Below are 17,672 nucleotides of genomic sequence, written 5' to 3'. Positions count from 1 at the left end.
ACGGCGTCACGTCGGATGTTTACAAACCCACACATCTCTTCTAGTGAGATCTTATAACATATGTGGAGATGTGTGGATTTCTAAACAACCGACATGACGTCGTGCATGAAACTTTCTCAAATTTTTACCACAAACTACAGATGTGATAGCCTCACACTTCACCAAGTTTCGTGATTTTTTGAACTCGTTCGAATTTTCTATAATTTAAAATATGTTCGCCACCATCTTCAAAGTCAGGTTTTGCGAAAGAAACGTGTGAGAACTATGGTGTTTTCTTGCACACGGCCTCAAATTAGGGTTAGTATCATGAATATCAACATTTCATGCCAAGAAACGCGTTATTTCATGCACTCGAAGTTCGAAACTATATTTTTTAAGAAATTCAATTAAATGAACAAAAACCATGAAATATAACAAATATTGATAAAATTACACCAAACTTGAATATGTTGGATAACTCTAACTAGAGAGCATAAAGAAAAAGTTTAGTGGCTAAAAAAAAACAAATTTGCCGAGAGCCCTTGCCCAGGCTCTCGGCAAATAACTCTCTTTGCCGAGAGTGTGACAAAAGCTCTCGGCAAATTAATACATGACAAATAAAAAAACAGCGCTTTAAAACCTTTTATATAGTGAATAACCATTTTAAATAATTTTAAACTGATTTTAAAATAAAAAAAGGTTTGCCCAGTGTCACATCTTGGACACTCTCGGCAAAGCTATCGTATATGCTCAGCCCCCGAACGCATCTCTCTCCTGATCTCGTATCTCTCTCCCGCATCGTCTCCTCCCGAACGCAGCTGCCTGAGCGCGGCTTGCCCCGCCCCACCCCGCCGGACTCCACCCCGTCCCGCCGGACTCCACCCCGCCCCGCCGCGAGCGCGGCTTGCGCCGTCGGATTCCGGTCGCCCCGGCCCCGACCATGGCTCGCCGGAGCCCGGCCGCCCTGCCACGCCCCGACCGCGGCTCGTGCCGCCAGATCCCGGCCACCCCGGCCCTGTCCGCCACTCGCCGGAGCCCGGCCGCCCCGCCACGAGCGTGGCTTGCACCGTCGGATTCCAGCCGCCCCGGCCCCGACCGTGGCTCGCCGGAGCCCGGCGCCCCGCTCCGCCCTGTCCGCCGCTCGCCGGAGCCCGGCCGCCCCGCCCTGACCACCGAAGCCCCGCCCAGCTGCAGCATCTCCGCCAATGCCGACGTCGACGTCACCAGCAGGTATGCCGTTGCTACCCCGTTCCGTTCCGTTCTTGAGTACAGTACGGCAATTGCAGCATGTCACCCCTGCATACAATGTTACTAGCATATCTCAACTCTTACATTATGTTGGTCTTCTCCATTCTCATTTGTCTCTAATAATTAGTGTGCAAGGTGACTATCCCTGAGATGACAAAATATGTGGAGAAAGCTATTGATGGTCTGTGCACCCGTTATAATATCTCAATGTCAGTTTAGTTACCAAGTACAAGTTCTATTCACTACACTTTTGAGTAAGGACCACTACTTATCCTCTGATGAACTGATGATGGATTTATCCCTATCTCTAGTTTGGTGTAACCTTTTTGCTAAATTAGCTGTATGAGGACGCCTTTATCTTTCTGATTGATACTAAGATGTCAGTGAAGTGTTGTCTAATATCTTCCCTTTTGTAAACTTTTTATGCTTTGTTATCATTTCCTATGTGCTTAACGAGCAAGTCGGGAATGCAAAAACTTTGCAATAACTTCTGTTGACTACACATTTGTAGTTAAACTTAAAAACTCACTTCTGTTGCTGTAAGTAGTGTTGGAAAATTCAGTGCAACTTTCACTTGGTTGGATGTGAAATATTTTCAATTAGCCCTGTGCAGTGAACACCGTTAAACTAGTCTACTTCATCTCGCAACATTCAATAAAAGTTATATTGGACAGAAATGAAAAGCTTTATTTATACTAAGGCAATTTACTCTCACCTCTCTGGTGCTTATTGATGTAGTATTCTATATTCCTATGTTAAACATTTACCTAATTGACTTTGTTAAAGCTTGCGTGTAACATATTGATATTTTTTCCTGTATGATATAGTCACTTTCCCGTTTGGCTGTGAAGGCAACGTTCCTTTGATACTAAGATGGGTTCAAACTTTCCTTTGCAGATAGCCTTCTTCACATCAATGGGACAGTTGAATCCCATTTGTCGTGATGGCGTGGTCGTTGTTTCGATGTCCGTAGATAATTAGTAGAGTACAGACACATAGAAACATCGAATAGTTCATGAGCATAGGAAAGTATGTAATATCAAGAGAGTTTATCGGTATCGGTATCCCATTTTTTTCCTGACTTCAGTCATTATCAAAGCAGGCCATTATGTGCTATATATTGTCATCGATGTCAAATATGTGAGCTATAGGCTCTTGGATGTGAAATATGTGATTTTCTGAAAATATATGTATCATATGCATTTCAGTGGAAATTGGATGAAAAAATACAAAAAAAAAGTTTTTGGTCGATTTGCCGAGGGGGGCTCTCGGCAAATCTGAAAAAATGGTTCCTTTGCCGAGAGCCCTCTCAGCAAAGCTAAAAAAATGGTCGATTTGCCGAGAGCCTCAGGCCTGGCTCTCGACAAAGAGCTTGTTCAAAAAAATTTTAATTGCTTTGCCGAGAGCCCATCTGGAGGCTCTCGGCAAAGAGGTTTTTCAAAATAAAAAAAATAGATTTATTTGCCGAGAGCTTGGTCAGCTAGCTCTTGGCAAATCCACCGTCAGCCCGCCAACGGCCATAACGGCTACTTTTCTTTGCCGAGAGCTAGGGTTGGCTCTCGGCAAAACCTTTGCCGAGATCCCGATGAATAGCTCTCGGCAAAGACCTCTTTGCCGATAAAAGATGTGCCGACAGGCCTTTGCCGAGAGCGACTCTCGGAAAAGCCTTTCCCGAGAGTAAAACTGTGTTTGCCGAGCATCCTAGGCTCTCGGCAAACCCCCTATATGCAGTAGTGCTGACGATACAAGGATTTCTGATGAAAATAGACAAATTATGGTATCTAATATTACGCGAACTACATTCCTGAAGTAAGAAGCTAATCTATGAGGGTAATACTTTTTTCCTTATATAGTTATATTTTGGGCTTTCGGCTAATGTGCTTTTACTGCAGCATGATACAGTAAATAGAAATTTGGGTACAGCTTTATTATGTCCCAACTCAGAATCAAGGGTCACTAGGTAAACAAAACTAATCACAGATGTGTCTTATTAACTCACTTCATATAAGCATGTTTCAAGCATCTCCCACAACGCATCTGTGATTACTTCAAATCTTGGGTCTGCAGTAGGTGCTGTTGTCGTTGATTCATCATCAAAATCGATGCTTAGGATCCGATGGGTTTGATGGGTTTAACACATAACCTCCGAACCCATCATATATTCTCTTTTGGCAGGCAGGATTGGATTAAGACCAGGGCCAGCTCTATAATTTTAAGGGTCTTTGGGCAAGTAAAAAGACTGGACTCATTCAACTAACTTTTATATCAAAATTACTGTATATAATACGGATAATAAAAATTACTTTGCAATATATGTATAATTCATAAAACATAACAATGTTTCTTGTTTTTCTTTTTTTTTTCTTTTTTGAGTACCCGACAAATGCTTCTTAGGCAACATCTAATATATACACATAACTACATTGAAATATAAATTTATAATGCTAGACCGTAGCACTATACGAGCATAGCGAATACACAAAACAAATAAGAAAAAATTGAAAATACTAATTGATCAAGGCTGTTGGTGTGTTGCTTACTGTGATGGCGTGTGTATCTATTGTTTCCCTATTGTTATGTAGAATAGGACCGGAGGAATAGTAATCTACGGCTTTGACTGATTGTCTTGGATCTTCAAATGCTAATATGCCAAGTAGAAAATTATATATACTAATTACCTATATTGTCTTGGGCCCCAAGCTCTATGGGCCCCCAGCGATCGCACTGCCTGCCCTCCCTTAGAGGCGGCCCTAATTAAGACCGATGGTCCGACAAGGTGTGCAGCCCTAATTCCCAGACTCCGGTTCAAAGGTTTGGAGCACACCTCTAATTCCTAATGCCTACCATGCTTCATGGTGCTTAAATGTCGCTAGCACGAGATTAGTTTGCGTCAACGGCGGATGACAATGAGGCATTTTTGAACCACATTGCATACTAGTTCTATTCACAAACTACATATAGCATGGTATTTATACCGCACACGATGGCATGAAGGATAAATGACATGTCACCTAATGCGGTATGACACATAGAGTTGTACCAGCCTAGCATTAATTTCATTCTTTTATTTTTATTTCTAGAGTTTATAAGAACTAAACACTCAGTTTATGAATTTGTTAGGAAAACATTAAAATCAGCAGTGTGTTCTAAATTAAATGAAAGCAAACAACATATTATTTTTCCTGTTCATGTCTATTGTATAGTCTTTCAGGTGCAAAATAAATTTTACAATTTTACCAAACTATGAATTATATCTGTGTGTTGTTTTGGTACGAAAATCAAGAGGGAAATTTCCTCACATGGCTCTAGTAGAATAAACCTTGCTTAAAATTCAGGTGACAATTTTCTTTTTTTCTTATAACTGTATAGATTAATTGTACAAGTCGGTTGGTTCTAGTCTATGGTCTATGCATTGGGTGCATGAGTCCACTGTTGCGGTGTTGCTTGTTGCCATGTTTGGTGCCACCTGCTGCGGCACAGCCTCCCTCAGGTTATACTTCTCCAGGCTTCCTTGGCCTGCAGGGATCCCTCACCTGGAGGGGCTGACGAGCAGGTCCAGGTCCCCTTCACCCGTGGAGTTGGTGAAGTCCCTTGTCCCCTAGTGTCACGCCGGTTGCATGGCCTTGGCAAGAGAGTGGCCGACAGGGCATCATGTTAGTTGAATAGGCATACGACATGACTTCACTGTAGGCGTGTTTGGTTCCCTTCTCAGCTTAGCCAGGCTAGCTCCAGCCAGCCAGGCTGAATGCATGCAATGCTGGCGGTTTGGTTGCCTGCATACGTTCAGCCAAGCTGAGCTAAGATGTTGTTTGGTTTGATGCATGTTCTTCACTATTTGAATTTATAGATGCAGCCTTGCTTGTTTGGTTGCTTGCATACAACAAGTTCTAGATACCTCCTGCATGAAGTGGTAACATTACCACTCTCTAGTTCATCTATATACCATTTGCTACTACATCCATTTCTAAATAAGAAAACCAACTAACAAGGCTACAACTACCACTATTACAAATAAAGACAGGCAATGAACTTATGCTCAGATATGTGGAAAACACCTCATAGGCAATGAACTTGTGCTTAGATCATTGAAAAAGCATCACATGCAATGGTCATGTGCTTAAATCAAGCAAACAGCATCATAGGCAATGGACATGTGCTCAAACCAAGCATACAACATCACAGGCAAAGGACATGTGCTCAAATCTTGCAGAAAGCATCCCAGACAATGAACAAGTTCTCAGAAACAAATAATAGCACATGCAAGTGACCAAATAGGGTTCACATCATTGACAATGGACGCAGAAGGTCAGATTGCCAAAAGTTTCAAATTACTCCACCAGCTAGGTTGAACTAGGGAGCAGAGGCTAGGTTACTCCACCAGCAGTGTAGTAAAACATGAAATAATTCATCATTGCACAAGTCCATTGCCTCAGCATAAGTGTAGTAGAACATGAAAGAATTCATCAGTGCACAAGTCCATCGTCTCAGCATAAGTGTAGTAAAACATAAAAGAATTCATCATTGCACAAGTCCATTGCCTCAGCATAAGTGTTTGCCTTTGCTTCAGAACAATAGTAGTATCATAGGAAAAAGAAGACCATCATTGCAATTGTCATTGCATCAGAATAAGTATAGTATCATAGGAAAAAGAACATCATTGCTATTGGCATTGCCTCAGAACAAGTTAGTATCATATGAAAATAACATCATTGCTAGAGCCATTGCATCAGAACCAAAAAAATACCATCATTGCTACTGCCCATAACAGAGAAGATTTCAACAACTTAATGATAATAAAGCTCAGATAATAAAACATCATCATAAGCAATGGTAGTAGCTCAGGGAAAAAATAATTTTTCATCACAGGCAATGGAATAGCTAAGTAAAGTAACCAACATCATCACAAGCAATGGCAAGAGCTCAGTAAAGTATCCAACATCATCACAGGCAATGTCAAGAGCTCAGTAAAGTATCCAACATCATCACAGGCAATGGCAAGAGCTCAGCAAAATAGCCATGGGAGGATAGAATCAGGGAGGGAGGATAAGAGGAAAAGATAAAAAAAACCACATCAACGAGCCTCAGCAGCAGCGAAAGGCCAATAGCTCAGGTGAGGGTGCTCAGATCTGCAAGAACACAAACAAGACAATGGGGATTATCACACACATGCTTCGATTTGTAGTCCAAAAATAAGAAAAAAACATAAAGATGAGGAAGATGGATTCTTACCGAAATAACAGCTAAGAACACGGATCTGGCGTCCCTGCGTTGAGATCAGACACAAATATTACCTAGCGTTCACAAATCGGAAGAAACAAAAGGAGAAAAATGAGGGAAAGCTCACCTGAATCAAGAACAGTCAGATCCACGAGACCTTCAACAAATAGAGAGAGAGAGAGGCATCAGCACGACACGAATCAAGAAAATGGACGCAGGATTAGAGGGAGAAGAAAAAAACCAACCGGCGGAGACGATGAGAGACAGGAAGAAGAAGAGAGAGAGAGGAAGAGGGAGGTGGGCGGTGAATGGCGGGAACCGGGGAGGTAACCCTAGGAGCTTCCCGCCATCTCCCTGCGCACGGAGTCGCCAAGCGCGCGTGTGAGCACCAGCACCGAACGAGCCAGGCTGGGGAGGAACGAAGAAATCGGGCGTTCTTTCTCAGCCAGGCCAGGAGGGGAATTTTGCATGAGGTGAGCCAGGCTGGGAGGGGAGAACAGGGAACCAAACACGCGGAAGTTGCATCCCGGGATGCATGTATGGGCAAGTGCAGGGAACCAAACACGCCCTGTACCTATCAGGTGTTGGGCGCTTGATCGGCTCATGAGCTAGATCCTAGCCCATGGCTCGAGGTGCCGGTTGCTGCCCTGGTGCTGTCCTAGGCATGCGCTATGTGGAGGTCGAGCTCTGGCAGCCGTCGCTCAGCAGCCGAAGTCCCTGGTCGAGCCCCGCCCCCCAGCTTTGAGTGGTGGCACCGGTGGTGCTCGGGCGCTCGCCCTGACTCACTAGCAGAAAAGAAGTACAACGCCGACGCCTCTTTTTTATACTACAGGCGGTTGTAGTTATCACGCGCCTGTGGTGTAAAAAGGGCGGTGTCAGAACTACGAACCGTCCGTGAAGATGCATTTTCACAGGCGGTTTTCCTAACTGAACCGCCTGTAGAAATCATGCATTTCTACAGGAGGAACCGCCACTAAAAATCATATTTCTACAGGCGGTTTTCCTAACAAAACCGCCTGTAGAAATCATATTTCTACAGGCGGTTCTCCTAAGAAACCGCCTGTAAAAATCATATTTCTACAGGCGGTTTGTTAAGAAAGTTGTAGATCTCGAAAAAAGTTTTCAAATGACCTTGTTTTAAAAAACTGTCAAAATGAAAGTTGTAGATCTCGAAAAGTTATGAAACTTCGTAGTTGATAATTTTTTCATTTGACATCATCTTGTCGTCGAAAACTACGTTTGAATTTCTTAAATTTGAAACTCAAATTTTGTAAATGACCTCGGATGGAAAAACTTCCAATATAAAAGTTGTAGATCTTAAAAAGTTATGAAACTTTGTAGTTGACAACTTTTCCATCGGAATCTGTTTAGGACCTTAAATAATCAGTATATGCTCGGTTTGTGATAATATGTGGGGAACTAAACTCTAATATAGACTTAAGTGAGTGATAGGTGGAGTGGTAGAGGAGGCTACGCGCAAGGACAAGGTCTTAGATTCGAATCCCACCGGCCGCGAAGCACCCTTTTTTTTGCGAAAAAAGCACGACTTGCTGATGGGCCTTCCCTGTATTAAAATCTTTTTTTCTATTTTTAAAAACCGATTTCCTATTTTCTGGAAAAAGATTTCTACAGGCGGTTGGCATAACTGAACCGCCTGTAGAAATGCATTTCCACAGGCGGTTCTTAGTTACCGTATGTAGAAAAGTCCCATTTCTACTGGCCTCCAGCGCAGGCGGTGCTGAAAAACGCCAGTAGAAATGGGTTGTCAGCCGCCTGTACAGTATGCGTCTGTACTAATGACTCCTTCCACAGTGTGCACATGGGTGTACCTAATGGGTGTAGCCCCCGTGCTCCGAGCAATCGGTCGGGGTGTCTGTTGGTCAGCTTCCCCTTCTCGGGGACTTAACATACCCCTATGTTAGACATTTATCACTGACGGAGGGCTTTCACCGCAAATGCTGCTACCTTTGCTAGGTGCTGCCACCAACTACTCGAAGGTCATGCAGTCCAACCCTTGTGCATTGGTTCCAGCCGCCTCCACCACCTACAGGTGACTGGCACTGACACAACCGCCACATGACCAACCCTGGGTGTCACCACCTGGCAACTGACATAGGCGCTATAGCCGACTGCCGTGACAGTAACCATATATGGGTGCCGCCAAGTAGAAAGTAAATTGATTATACAAATGACTAATGCATTATTCGGGGCGCTATAGCCGACTGCCGTGATAGTAACCATATATGGGTGCCGCCAAGTAGAAAGTAAATTGATTATACAAATGACTAATGCATTATTCTCGGTTCTTTACAACTTGAGGCTGGGCTCTGAAGCCACTCCCAAACAACCCTCCCCCCACCACCACCCCTGGCTCCACCCACTCTACTACCCATTATCGAAACCTTTAGTCACTACATTATTTTGACATATTCTGTCCAACTCACTATAGCCCAATGCATAAGCAAAAAAAACAGTGTCCCAAAACTTCCACATTGCATGTACACGCCACTGTCTTGTACGTGCTTCTGCGCTCTCCCATCATTACTCGCACTGGCCCTTGTCATCCGTGCTTACGTGTTGGTATGGTAATCGTGCCATGACTATCAGCCCCATGGCATGTTTTTCGATCAAAGGCATTCACACGGTTGAAAGCCCAAGATCTAACACTGGGGTTACCAGTTTTACAGTTTAGCATGCGAAACATCAACTAGCAAAGGAGAAACAACTCACACAGAACAAACTCAACTAAACCAAGTTTAGACCTACCAACACTTAGAGAGAAAGCATTGGTCATGCGAAAATTAGATTTTTAACCTCCTTATGGCATGTGTCCAGTGCATAATCTGAACTACAAGTCTGTGACATGCACCTGGGAAGGTTTGCCGCATTATTTAACAAAAGATGGAAGGCACAATGAAACAGATATTTTTCCAATGATAGCCTGGTATTCCTCATGTCTGCCATGCCTAACTGTTCCTTTTTTTAACAGATGACAAGCTGAGGATGTTACTCAACATGTGAGGTACAGTGCTACAAGTTAATAGAAGTCAAGAAGCTCCTCTCAAGCATATACGCCGTATCTCTATATAAGTCACCACCATGAACTTTATACTTAAATCATTTTCTGCTTTCTGTGGTCTTTTTAAGCATTTTGTGTCCAGATGGACAAGTAGTGATTCTAGACATAAATGAATTAGATATCTAGCATCAGTCAACACTCAGTTTAACGCATGGCTCTCTAAAAGATAATGAATTGCAGAATATATCTCTATGAACTATTGCGTAACACTCATATTAACAGATTTTTTTTTCAGTTTAGTACTGTGTGCTACATCAACTAGCTACAATATATGCAACAAGTTTATATTTGGCTTAATTGTGTCAGAAATACGAGGTGCTATTACTAATCACTAATACTCTAGTAGAATTTTTGTTGTGTCACAACATTTCGATTGTTACATTACCATTAAGTATTGTTCCACAAGACTTCGAGTACAACGAGAGATTCATTGCTAAACCCTACTTTTTTATTTACCCTAGTTTGGTGCATCAAGAGATGCATGCTTCCCATAAGATTTATTGGCAATTTCTATGTTTATCGGACGGCCAATAGATGATGAGGCAGTTCACCGGTTGGTTTCCTGCATTTGAAACTCACGGTGTTTTTGGACCGCCAATAGATGACGAGGCAGTTCACCAGTTGGTTTCCTGTATTTCACATGAACGTACTGACTGCTGTCCAATGTCTTTTATGTTCTCTGGTCCATCACAACTTGTATTATTGTAGATGTGGAGAACTGAAAAGTAGAGTTTTTGTTTAGTATACTCGACACTGCAAATCACAGTCTATTATCATGCATACACAAAGCTAGGAAACCAAATTGAGGGATGTAATAGCTTGGACACTTTTGTTAATCTTCAGGACGGGTCATGTCAACGACGACCCAGATAAAAACCTTGCCAGCATACACACGGTCCTATCTCCAATTAGTAGAGCACGCAATTTCTGCCTTTTTTGTACATGAATCATCAAAGGCCAACCCCTACCAAAAAAAAATATATACCAGCTTAAACCACAACAGTCGTGAACTCGTGAAGCCATCCAGCCGGGACCACCGCTGAAACCATGATATGGCCGACTATGCATGGCCAGGGCCAGATGATGGTCAGTGAATGACTAAAGTGATCTACTACATTTGGGAAAGTTCAGCTTTGCAAGTGGACACTAAAATTGAGCCGAAGCGCCATCGGATGACCTACTCTGCTGTGACCTACCTAGTTAGCAAGGTTAGGCTGTAGGTGGGCCTCCTATTCCTCATGCGTGTCATGCCTAAAGTTTGCCTTGTTGAGCTAGCTAGGTGCTGAATTTGATTAACTTATTAGTCATGTATCCTGTGTGCGATAGCTTTGTACGAGTGTATACTAAATCGAGATATGGGCACTTTTCAGACTTATGCACCTATCTATAATCCACATGTTGGTTTGTGTCATCTGTGCTTTAACTGGCCTGAGAGAAGTAGTTGAAATGATTCCTTTGCTTTGACTGGCCCGAGAAAGAAGTAGTTGAACTACTTCTCTTGCATCGGGAAACATTTAGTTTACCACGCATGGCTAGCTGAAATACAATGAATTGTTGCACCTATCTCCATCAGTTGTTACCTATCGACTACCAGTGAATCGGTTTACCTATTGCCTATTGCCATACTATCGAATTAAAAGACCCAAAGACCCCCAGGCACCAAGACCACCTCCAAACATGTAAACAGCAAGCCTAGACAAACCCTGAAAAATATTGCGTGAACAGAGCTGGTTAAAACCTCTGACAGCCGAGCAATTAAAGGGCACCAGTTGGATCATAGAGCAAAGCCAGGGCAAAGGGCAGTCTGAAATGGAACTATGCCTTGGACCATCTCCAAGAGGCGGAACAATCCTTTCATCAACTAATCCATAAGTTCCTGATGACGTTGCCTTGCCAGCCGTGAGCTACGTTGGATGATGCCTTTTTCAACTAACCAGCTCTGTAGTCTTAGGCGGTGATGGAAGGTTTGTAGACATCAACTGCTTCTGTTGCTATTCCTCATGCCTAAAGTGCCCTATGTAAGGTAAAGAAATGGTGGACATTAGTTGTCGTGCAGTGTGAGGGATACAACTTCGGCTATTCCTCCTGTTACTTAAACTTTAATCTATAACTTGCCAGTGAGACAATTATTTATCGTACTGGTTGAGTTTCATCCCCTTGTTCTGTAGAATCAGTAAGCATTCAATTTATCAGATGGCTTTCTCTGAAATAAAGTGAATTATTTGCTGCATCTATTCCCATGCACTGTTGGTGAGTAGCATCATATTACTTATTCATTTTCTATTCTAGTTAATTGGACTTTCTCTTAATCTAGTAGATTAGTCAATATGTCCACCACCGACCACTCTGTCCCTTTCTTATACCAGTGACGATGTTGCTATTTACGCTACTGCATTTATACCCGTACGCCAGGAGTATGACTCCCCTAGGGCATTGCTATTAAGGTAGAAGAACTCAATCTTATAAGTACGCACATGCACTGATGTAAGCAATTTTGTTTAAATGTTCCACGAGTGCATTGTCGCCTGTTCTCAGCCCACCAACAAGAAAATCTCCTGACATGGAGACCTGATCGAAGGTTTGCTTGCTGCCAATAGGTCTGAGATTAGCACAAGCGGCATATTCCCTAGCCTATCCATTATCCACCGTACCAAACATCCCTCATAAAGAAATGTGCGTACGTGACAGTGTTGCTACTGGGCGTGATGCCCTGCTGTTCTGCCCAAATCCTTCCCTTCCACACTTGAACCACAGGAGCTTGACACCTCCCTATTAGCAATGCTGCTTTGTCGTTAGGCACCCGCAATGCCACTTCATCAGGCATAGTGGTGATGAACAATACCCGGATGGACTACAGGAGGCCATTGTGGGCCATTACCAGCAACCTGTACATGTGTTTATGGGCGGTACTGGCACTACTACATAACGTTCATCACTGCCAGCTTTGGCCGTCATTGGTGATAGTTGTGGGTGATCACCTTTGAGATTTGAAACCGGCGGTGGTATTGTTCATCACCACTGGATCTGGTGGTGCTATTGTTATGATCACCATCACATCAGAGTTTGATCTGGCGACAATCGATCACATACCACCGTCAGATTGGCAAACTATCTGGCATTGATGATGCAGGGCGTACCATCCGACAGTGGTAAATGAGACATCAATGTTCGTACAGATTATGATCCACCATAGATGTAGTTATCGGCACAGCCAATATCGGCGTTCAATCCGACTATGTGTTGATGGTGATATCAACGTTGGTCTGGCATACTATCTGGCAGTAATGTCCTATCCATCACCACCATCACTGCATTTTTTAGAATACAATTGTAATATATGATAATAATAACAATTAATAAAATAATGAGTATTTGGATACACCAGACTAGGTCGTATATACACAATGTATCAAAATATCTATACATCGTCGCCAATACACGGTGTCATAAAAAATCCAACCACAATGACATATGTATTCTAAGGCAACTTGAGTTAGGGCTCTAAAGCCCCTCCCCAGGTACCACCCAACCACACGCCCATTATGTACCAGCAAAAAAATAGTGGCCCAAAGCTTGCCTATTGCATGTCGACGCCACCGTTTTGTATGTCATCCTGCACTCTCCATTGTTACTCACATCGGCCCCCATCGTACATCCTTGTGCAATGTGCCATAACCATCAGCCCCATGGCATGTGACCAATGGATGTTCCGAACCACAAGTTTGTGACACAAATGTGGGAAGGTGTGCCTCATTCTTTAACAAAAGATGGAAGTGTACCGAGACAAATATTTTTTCCATTGGTAGCCTTGTATTCCTCGTGCCTGCCATGCCTATGTGTGCCTCTTGTTCAAGAGTTGGCCAATTAGGGATGTTACTCATCATGCGAGGGACTATGCTAGCTACAAGTTAACATAAGTCAAGAAACTATTTGTTACAGGCACATATGACCATGCATTATACCTCAACCATTTTCTGGTTTCTGTCGTTTCAGCAATTATTGTCATGAGGGACAAGTAGTTCTAGACATAATTGAATAAGATCTCCAACATCAGTGAAAACATTCAGTTTAACACATGGCCCTCTGAAAGATAATGAATTGCAGCAGACTACCACTGACAATCGGATTAATAGATTCTTTTTTGGGCTTTGCTGTGGTAGCCCCAAGTGACTGTGAGCCGTTCATTAATTCTAATAGGACAGTTACGACAACATATTACCTCTAGGAGAGGTAATCAATGAAAAAGTATTTAATTAATTATTTGATTGGTGAAATGGAATAAATAATTGAAGTTTTAGATACATTTTTTTCTAGAAATGATTGATGCATGCATGCTCTGGAGGATATGGCAATTTTTAAAATTTTGCAACTTTAAACTTGATATATTTTGGTTACCATGTTTTTTTATTTTGTATTTAATATGACTTGTATGTGTGACAATAATAGCATTTGATTTTGTGTTACCGTACAGATCGTACGTGATTACGTGTGCGTGACATATGTGTGTATCATATGTACATGTGTTAGCAAGTGGCCGGTAGTATGAGTACATGTATGTGACTTACATGTAGGATGCAGGTGTATATGTGTTAGTACGGGGCTGTTAATGTGAATAGCTATATGGACAATTTCACAAAACTGAAACTATTTGAAAAAAAACAAATGTCAACCAGATTAGTAGATCACACCCTACACGAGGACCATCAAGAGTGCACTATGCACTACACTGCTCGACTGCTTTTGGGTGTGCTCCGTCGAAATCCTGTGATTAGGGGAATCAAGATGGTGGGGTCCTTTCTCCGGTCAATAGGCTATTTTTTAATTGATTAAATTATTTCTAAAATATGAAAAATCAATGGCTCAGATAATTTGAGATATTACCTCCTTATAGGTAAAGTTTGTATCTTAGCATTGCCCTTCTTTTTTTCCAGTTTAGTACTGTCGCGTTGCTTGGTTGTACAATATATGCAATAATTTAATGTTTGTCATACTTTTGTCAGGTATCTGAGGTGGTATTACTAATCACTAATACCCTGGTAGGTTTTTTGTTCTGCTTCACAACATTTTGCTTGTTCCATTACCATAAAGTACTTTTCCACAAGAGTTCTAGCAGGAAGTGCACCCCACCCTTTTATTTAGTTCACAACTACCATACAAGAAAAAGCTAGAGACTTTCATAAAACAGATGCGTGGTTGCGATAAGATTTCTTTTGGTAATCACTATGTTTACCAGATGGCAAATAGATGATGAGGCAGTTCACCTGTTGCTGCATTTGACAAGAAAACTGACCGCTGTCCATTGTTTTTTCTGTTCTCCAATCCATCGCATGTAACTTGTATTGTAGATGTAAAGAAAGTAAAGTAGAGCTTTTATTCAGTATACTTTGCACTGCGAATCAGTCTATTGTCAGTCTGTTATCATGGCAATAGCATGGACACTTTTGTTAATCTTCACAAACTCAGTCAGCTCTAAGCATTCAGCCACGAAAGCAGGCCATTTGAAAACTTATTCAATGCATGCCATTTTTTGTTCAGGATGTATCACGTCAATCCCCAGCTCTCATGAAAAAAACCGGCCATCATGCATACATGACTCCTATCTACAATTGGTAGAGTCTGCAATTTCTGCCATTTTGTACATGGTCATGTCTGAAAAAATATACACCAACTTATATGTCTGTGCCCAAAACTCGGCCCAAATTTTCCTTCTCATCTGTGCTTTTTTCTGTCTCTTCTGAGTAGTGAAGCTCTCCGGCTGGCCACCACTACTGAAACCATGGCCTGACCTGCATGATTGAATGAACTGATATACAACATCTGGCTGCAGTGCCATAGCTGGCCTATGCTTAGACAGAAGGATGTGGCGGCTGGCAGCAGTTATCTGGAACTGTCTGGCTTTATCGCAGAGATATGGCCAGTGGATTCTAGTCCCGTGTCCTTATTTCTGGAGTTGAGTCATCCAATGGCCTACTATGCTGAGAGCTAGCAGTAAGTGTGCGATTGATTCCTATTTCATGAGGCATCCATTTGAGGTAGGGCTGCAGCGGAAGCAATTTCAATCGAGGCTGGACGAAATTTTCTTCCCTCTAATCAAGGCTAGGAAGGTTTGGCCCTTTTTCTAACAAAATATGGAAAGCATGCCGAGAGAGAGAAATTCTGTCCTGGGTGGCCTGGTATTCCTTATGCCTGCCATGCCTAAAGATTGCCTTGTTGAAGCTAGGTGCTGAATTTGAGGAAGTAAATCATACATCAAGCATGCAACAGCTTTGCAACTTTGCAAAGTGAACATAAAATCGAGAAAAGGGCTCCTTTCAAGCATATGTGCACTATCTGTAACTGAGTATATACAAATTCATTGGACTAGAACTTTATACTTCATTACATCACTTGTTGGTTTTTCTGTCCTCTAAGCCTCAACTGGCCTGAGAGACAAGTTAGTTTTAAAAAGTAGTAGTTGAATGAGTTCTCTTGAATGAGCAAACATTCAATTTACCACATGGCTCTCTGAAATAGAATGAAACTGTTCCGCCTATATATCTCCATCAACTCATGGTACCTATCGCCTATTTGTGACTCGTATGAACCAACTCAAAATTGTCAGCTTAGTAATGTTTCCTGCATTGTTTGGTTCTCCTACAAGAGAACTGCTCTAGTACTCCTCTTTCTAAAAACCACGAGAATCTAAAAGTAGCCAGGCTAATTAATTAAATATTTTATTAATTATGTTTCTCGTCCTATTTGGCTCCGGCCCGTCCAAACGTAGCCCATGCCCAGACCAAACGAAGTCAAAATCATCATCTCCAGGAATTGAATGGATCATGCGAAATGGAAAGACGTTATTAAACAAAGGGATCCAGAAGGGGGCTGGAGGCGCCTCCGTAGATGACCGTCGATGACCCCATGATGGAGATGGAGGTGTCCACACTACAGGAAACGGGAGCTTTGCCGAGGGCCCAGCTTTGCCGAGAGCTAGCTCTCGGCAAAGACTGCCTTTGCCGACAGCCAAATAGAACCCTCGGCAAAGAGCCTTTACCGACGGCTTAGCTCTCGGCAAAGCCAGACCCTCGGCAAAGGCCAGCTTTGCCGAGAGCCTAGCGCTCGGCAAAGATAGGCTCTCGGCAAAGGAGCCGCGCCAGGAAAAGACATCCGTTATCGTCACCTTTGCCGAGAGCCACGCCGTTAGGCTCTCGGCAAAGAGTCCCTTTGCCGACGGCCAGAAATGGCCCTCGGCAAAGAAGAAAGATTTTTTTTGAGTTTTGGACCCAAACTTTTTCTGTAACCCTTGCATATTGTATATAAGCACATGTTCAAATTTGGGAGCTTTTTGTAACATTTTGCTATATTTTATCAATTAAATTATTTTCTTTGTATTTTTCTCAAAAAAGTAAATTTGAACTGTAGGAGCATGAAATAATAAAATATAATCATTCAAAAAATGATGTTCATGTTCAAGAGTGTATTTTGATGTTGTATCCATAAACTCATCCAAAAGTTTAAATTTCTTGTATACAAAACATGACCATCCATGTGTCGTAGAAGTGATTTTTAAATATATAAATTGCAAATGAAGTCCAAAAATCACGAAACTTGACGACGTGTCATGTTATCGCATGTGGAGGCTGTGGTAAAAAATTCATAAGGTTTCGAGCAAGTTGCGACACTAGATGTCTAAAACCTAAACATCTCCGCATGTGATGAAATGTGATCACATGCACAGATGTTTAGGTTTTAGACATCCAGTGTCGCAACTTACTCGAAACCTTATGAATTTTTTACCACAGTCTCCACATGCGATAACATGACACGTCGTCAAGTTTGGTGATTTTTGGACTTCATTTAGAATTTATATAATTATTAATCGCTTTTTTCTCACATTCCTCGACATGTTGCGTCAGCTAGAGGGTTGAGATTTCATGTGTGGTTGTGGATACGGCCTCAACATACACCAAATATCTTGACTATCATTTTTCGAATCACTGAGTTCCAATATTCTATGTACCTGCAGTTCATATTTGAATTTTGTGAAAAAATTTAAAGAAATAAAATTAATTAGTTAAATATAGAAAAAAGTCAAATTAATGCTAAATTTTAAAATATATTTATAAATTACATCACAAAGACATAAAAAAAACTCAGCTCTAAAATTATA

General features: G+C 42.0%; 1 long non-coding RNA gene across 1 annotated transcript; it reads right to left on the bottom strand.

The window, feature by feature from the left end:
- LOC110429840 lies at positions 4,552-6,921 on the bottom strand. The gene is made up of 4 exons (XR_002447021.1): positions 6,690-6,921; positions 6,572-6,601; positions 6,457-6,490; positions 4,552-6,353 (listed from the first exon to the last, which is right to left on the bottom strand). It is a non-coding gene; the product is annotated as an uncharacterized LOC110429840 (long non-coding RNA).

The sequence above is a fragment of the Sorghum bicolor genome, chromosome 8 (genome assembly GCF_000003195.3).
Source record: "Sorghum bicolor cultivar BTx623 chromosome 8, Sorghum_bicolor_NCBIv3, whole genome shotgun sequence".
Classification (NCBI taxonomy): Eukaryota; Viridiplantae; Streptophyta; class Magnoliopsida; order Poales; family Poaceae; genus Sorghum; species Sorghum bicolor.
Note: the sequence above shows the minus strand (reverse complement) of the source record. Positions and strands in the feature narration are given on the sequence as shown.